Source organism: Bombus affinis, unplaced genomic scaffold (assembly GCF_024516045.1).
Source record: "Bombus affinis isolate iyBomAffi1 unplaced genomic scaffold, iyBomAffi1.2 ctg00000082.1, whole genome shotgun sequence".
NCBI lineage: Eukaryota > Metazoa > Arthropoda > Insecta > Hymenoptera > Apidae > Bombus > Bombus affinis.
In genome coordinates, this window is record NW_026108830.1 from 480,001 (window position 1) to 485,385 (window position 5,385).

The 5,385-nt window shown below is 47.7% G+C and overlaps 1 long non-coding RNA gene and 2 other non-coding genes across 3 annotated transcripts; all 3 read right to left on the reverse strand.

Moving 5' to 3' along the window:
• Positions 1 to 847: 847 nt before the first annotated feature.
• On the reverse strand, positions 848 to 1,002 carry LOC126927318 (5.8S ribosomal RNA). Its single transcript, XR_007715370.1, has one exon. It is a non-coding gene; the product is annotated as a 5.8S ribosomal RNA (ribosomal RNA).
• Positions 1,003 to 1,851: 849 nt separating this feature from the next.
• On the reverse strand, positions 1,852 to 2,850 carry LOC126927283 (uncharacterized). The gene is made up of 2 exons (XR_007715351.1): positions 2,810 to 2,850; positions 1,852 to 2,741 (listed from the first exon to the last, which is right to left on the reverse strand). It is a non-coding gene; the product is annotated as an uncharacterized LOC126927283 (long non-coding RNA).
• Positions 2,851 to 3,158: 308 nt separating this feature from the next.
• On the reverse strand, positions 3,159 to 5,081 carry LOC126927336 (small subunit ribosomal RNA). Its single transcript, XR_007715388.1, has one exon. It is a non-coding gene; the product is annotated as a small subunit ribosomal RNA (ribosomal RNA).
• Between the last annotated feature and the right edge of the window lie 304 nt (positions 5,082 to 5,385).

Consider the following 5,385-nt stretch of genomic DNA (forward strand, 5'->3'; position numbering starts at 1 on the left):
CGAAGAGACGGAGTGGGCATTAGATCCCTGGGGCTATTCGAGTAAAACGTCTTAAGAAAAGACGGTTGTACGGCAAAATTCCGCACCGTTACCAAGTTTACTTTTATCTGAGGCTGTTCTCCTTCTCTCCTCTCTCGACCGAGTTCCCATATTTGCTTTCTCTCAGTCTCGCCAAAATAATATTCATTTAAGACGACGTCGGGGGCGCGGACATCGTGCTCATCGAAAACCTGCAAACGTATGCAAATCTGCTGATATGAAAAAAAATCGGTCACGAGGACAACACTACGTATATATATATATATATATATATATATATATATATATATATATATAATATATTCGATAACCGACACGAAGCGGTGCATAAGCGGGCGGTCGTACGAAAGGACGACTCACGACGCCGCTAGCACTCACGCAGGTCCGTGACGGTTCTCTCCGCTCTTATTCGTATCCTTCTTCGTGCGCTTCCTCCGACTCTGAAACGTTCTACGTATCGTAAGAACGACGGCGGGTTGTCGAAGGCACCAAGGGACAGAGAGAGACAGAGGTAGAGTTTCGTAGTGTCTCCCGTGAACACGATAGTTTATATATCGAGCATGCGTACGAATTGCACGGCCTCGACACGACCGCGACGAACGCCGACGAGCGTCCAACAATCGCTCGTACGTCGCGTACGTTCTCTCGCGTCCGCTCTTGTTCGTATCCTTCTTCGTGCGCTTCCTCCGACTCTGAAACGTTCTACGTATCGTAAGAACGACGGCGGGTTGTCGAAGGCACCAAGGGACAGAGAGAGACAGATAGAGAGGAACGACACGCAACGCAAGCAGTCTTAGGTTTACGTGAGCAACCCTCAGCCAGGCGTGGTCCAGGAATTGTATCCGTGGACCGCAATGTGCGTTCGAAATGTCGATGTTCATGTGTCCTGCAGTTCACACGTTGACGCGCAATTAGCTGCGTTCTTCATCGACCCACGAGCCAAGTGATCCACCGTTCAGGGTAATCTTTTCATATATTTTTTAAAACTCTTGTACTCCATGTACTCTTAATACTCGGTTCGAGCGAAGCCGAGATCCGACACGACCGACCAACGGGAATCGGACGCGCAGAAGTCGCCGGAAGATCGACGACACGAAAACGTTCGAAAATGAAATCCGACGAACGCGCGAAGATACGCGCGTCCGCCGGCCGGGCGAAAAGTACATTATGATATATAACAACCATCGAGATCGAAGCTCCGTTCGTCAGGAAACGACGGGGATATAACACCCGATTCTGAATCCTCTGTGCAGCACACGATCTCGCGAAGAAATACGCACGGTGGCTAGCCCATATATATGTGTGTGTGTGTATATATAATACGATATGCATTCCTCTCGTCCAATTATTCAAGAAAAAGAGCGTGCGCCTCCATCGTTCGGGTGATGTAAAGATTCGATGGGACTCGCGCGACCCTCGGCCTCGAGCGGTCTTTCCTCCCAATATCCAGAAGCCGAGCTTTGAAAAAACTCTAGCGACGGCACGGGTGTCCGACTCACGACATCGAGGCTTCGAAGTCGGCGATCTCCTCCGAACGGATGGCGATCGCGACGACTCAAAGCGTGAAAAATCGACGAAAGAGAACACATCTCCGTTCAGGTGATTGTTTTTTTAAAAAATAAAAAAATTCGATGGGACTCGCATCCATCTACCTCGCGCGGTCTTTCTTCCCAATATCCAGAAGCCGAGCTTTGAAAAAACTTCAGCGACGGCACGGGTGTCCGACTCACGACAACGAGGATAGACAGCCTGCGGTCCCCTCTGAACGGGTTATATGCGACGAACTAGACGAAACTTTAGTCGTTCAGGTGGTATAAAAAAAAAAAAATTCGATGGGACGCACGCGCAGCCGTCGTCCTCGAGCGGTCTTTCTTCCCAATATCCAGAAGCCGAGCTTTGAAAAAACTCTAGCGACGGCACGGGTGTCCGACTCACGACATCGAGGGTAGACAGCCTGCGGTCCCCTCTGAACCAACTTCGGCTAGACTAGTTACGAATCGTTGCTACGCATCGTCATCATAGTCATCGTCATCATTATCATTATCATAGCGGGCCAACATCCACGCAATGCGTTTTCGTTCTAGGTTACCCGATCCACGAGTATGTTACAAGTGGTTTCGTTATTTCGAACAAAACGACATACGAAGAACACACGCCCTATGGGTAGGAAGCACGTTTCGAGAACGACCGAGAGCGGTGAAAGAGACGAGAGGTCGACGCGCATGAGGTATCCATGGATCTTCGAAGAGAACCTTCGAAGATATGTCGGTATCCTTTCTACATGCGCGACTCGCTACTCGTACTTTCGCTCTCGTCGACTCGTTTTAGTCGCTTCGTTCGATCCCAAAGAGGAGTCTTCGATGTCCCGTTGCTAGGAGGAGAGCAAACGCAACACAGACCACGAAACATAGAAGAGAATAGGCGAGCATGATCTCTCCGACACGAGGCACTTTAGAGATTTTGTTATTCGTTTGTACGGTCTCCACGACGCAAAAAAAAAATACGAGATCGTGGCGGCGGGTCTTTCTGTATACGGCCTCACGCAAGCGCCTCGATCTCATTTCTCTTTACGGGTGGTTTCCATTCGTAATTTTTCGTTCGATATTCGTGTCAAAGTTTAATTTTCGAAAGCTCAAGTTCCCATTTATAGTTTTATTATAAAATCATAATATTCGCAGACGGCGGGTCTTTCTGTGTACGACCTCACGCAGGCGCCTCGAATTCGTATATATTTTGTTATTCGCAGGCGGCGGGTCTTTCTGTGTACGACCTCACGCAGGCGCCTCGAATTCGTTTATGTATGTATATATATATATATATATATATATGTATGTATGTATCTCTTCATCCCGATGATCGAGAGAGAGTGCCACCTTCTCTTCATATAGTTTCGTAGCTGAAGGGTCGTCTCCTCCTTATGTCTTTTCATCATTTTGCCAACGGAGTAAGCCACGCTCCGGGCGAATTTAACTGTTCTTTGTTAAAGTATATAGCTTGTTGATACGTCGTATATACTTTGGTTCGTCGATATAGGAGGAGTACGGCTCCTTACCGACTTATACAGTTTCGTATTTTTCAAGTGTTCAAGTCAAATTCTTTAAGTTTTTGTGTTATATCGTTAATGATCCTTCCGCAGGTTCACCTACGGAAACCTTGTTACGACTTTTACTTCCTCTAAATGATCAAGTTTGGTCATCTTCCCGGTAACATCGGCAATGCTTATCACATTGGCCGCGCACCAGTCCGAAGACCTCACTAAATCATTCAATCGGTAGTAGCGACGGGCGGTGTGTACAAAGGGCAGGGACGTAATCAACGCGAGCTTATGACTCGCGCTTACTGGGAATTCCTCGTTCATGGGGAATAATTGCAAGCCCCAATCCCTAGCACGAAGGAGGTTCAGCGGGTTACCCGGGCCTTTCGGCCAGGGAAAACACGCTGATTCCTTCAGTGTAGCGCGCGTGCGGCCCAGAACATCTAAGGGCATCACAGACCTGTTATTGCTCAATCTCGTGCGGCTAGAAGCCGCCTGTTCCTCTAAGAAGATTTGTTTGTACGTTGGTAGTAAAAACCCACCGACCGAAGCCGGGGGCCTTCGAGATACCATAAGTTACGTCTATTTAGCAGGCTAGAGTCTCGTTCGTTATCGGAATTAACCAGACAAATCGCTCCACCAACTAAGAACGGCCATGCACCACCACCCACCGAATCAAGAAAGAGCTATCAATCTGTCAATCCTTCCGGTGTCCGGGCCTGGTGAGGTTTCCCGTGTTGAGTCAAATTAAGCCGCAGGCTCCACTCCTGGTGGTGCCCTTCCGTCAATTCCTTTAAGTTTCAGCTTTGCAACCATACTTCCCCCGGAACCCAAAAGCTTTGGTTTCCCGGAAGCTGCCCGCCGAGTCATCGGAGGAACTTCGGCGGATCGCTGGCTGGCATCGTTTATGGTTAGAACTAGGGCGGTATCTGATCGCCTTCGAACCTCTAACTTTCGTTCTTGATTAATGAAAACATTTTTGGCAAATGCTTTCGCTTCTGTCCGTCTTGCGACGATCCAAGAATTTCACCTCTAACGTCGCAATACGAATGCCCCCATCTGTCCCTATTAATCATTACCTCGGGGCTCCGAAAACCAACAAAATAGAACCGAGGTCCTATTCCATTATTCCATGCACACAGTATTCAGGCGAAGGTAGCCTGCTTTAAGCACTCTAATTTGTTCAAAGTAAACGTATCGGCCCACCTCGACACTCAGTGAAGAGCACCGCGATGGGATATTAGTTGGACCGCCCGCGAGGAGCTAAGCCCACCGATAGGACGTACCACATAATGCCAGTTAAACACCGCGAGCGGTGAACCGACACTGTGACACACAGATTCAACTACGAGCTTTTTAACCGCAACAACTTTAATATACGCTATTGGAGCTGGAATTACCGCGGCTGCTGGCACCAGACTTGCCCTCCAATTGGTCCTCGTTAAAGGATTTAAAGTGTACTCATTCCGATTACGGGGCCTCGGATGAGTCCCGTATCGTTATTTTTCGTCACTACCTCCCCGTGCCGGGAGTGGGTAATTTGCGCGCCTGCTGCCTTCCTTGGATGTGGTAGCTGTTTCTCAGGCTCCCTCTCCGGAATCGAACCCTGATTCCCCGTTACCCGTTACAACCATGGTAGGCGCAGAACCTACCATCGACAGTTGATAAGGCAGACATTTGAAAGATGCGTCGCCGGTGCTAGATGACCATGCGATCAGCACAAAGTTATTCAGAGTCACCAAAACAAACGATGGACGGACAGACGATCCATCCGCCACCGATTGGTTTTGATCTAATAAAAGCATTCCTACCATCTCTGGTCGGAATCTGTTTGCATGTATTAGCTCTAGAATTACCACAGTTATCCAAGTAAATGTAGGTATGATCTAAGAAACCATAACTGATTTAATGAGCCATTCGCGGTTTCACCTTAATGCGGCATGTACTGAGACATGCATGGCTTAATCTTTGAGACAAGCATATGACTACTGGCAGGATCAACCAGGGATCTTATAATATATTCCCAAAAACCAGCATTTTCGTTTAAAAGTTCTCTCTGTGTCGTAGGTGGGACGTAAGCACCGTACGACGAGACTTTTCATTTTATATATATATGTAATATGACTTAGAGAGCAACGTTCCATGGTTCAGTAACAACGTCACTCAGCCACTTTAATTCTCCTCCTCTCTCACCATCATATATCGATACAAAGATTCATACTTCACAGAATTATTTCTGTTTGTAACTTTTCTCCTCCAACTTCTCTCGTAGAATATAACTTAGCGGTAAAGCACGTATACGCATGCTGGAC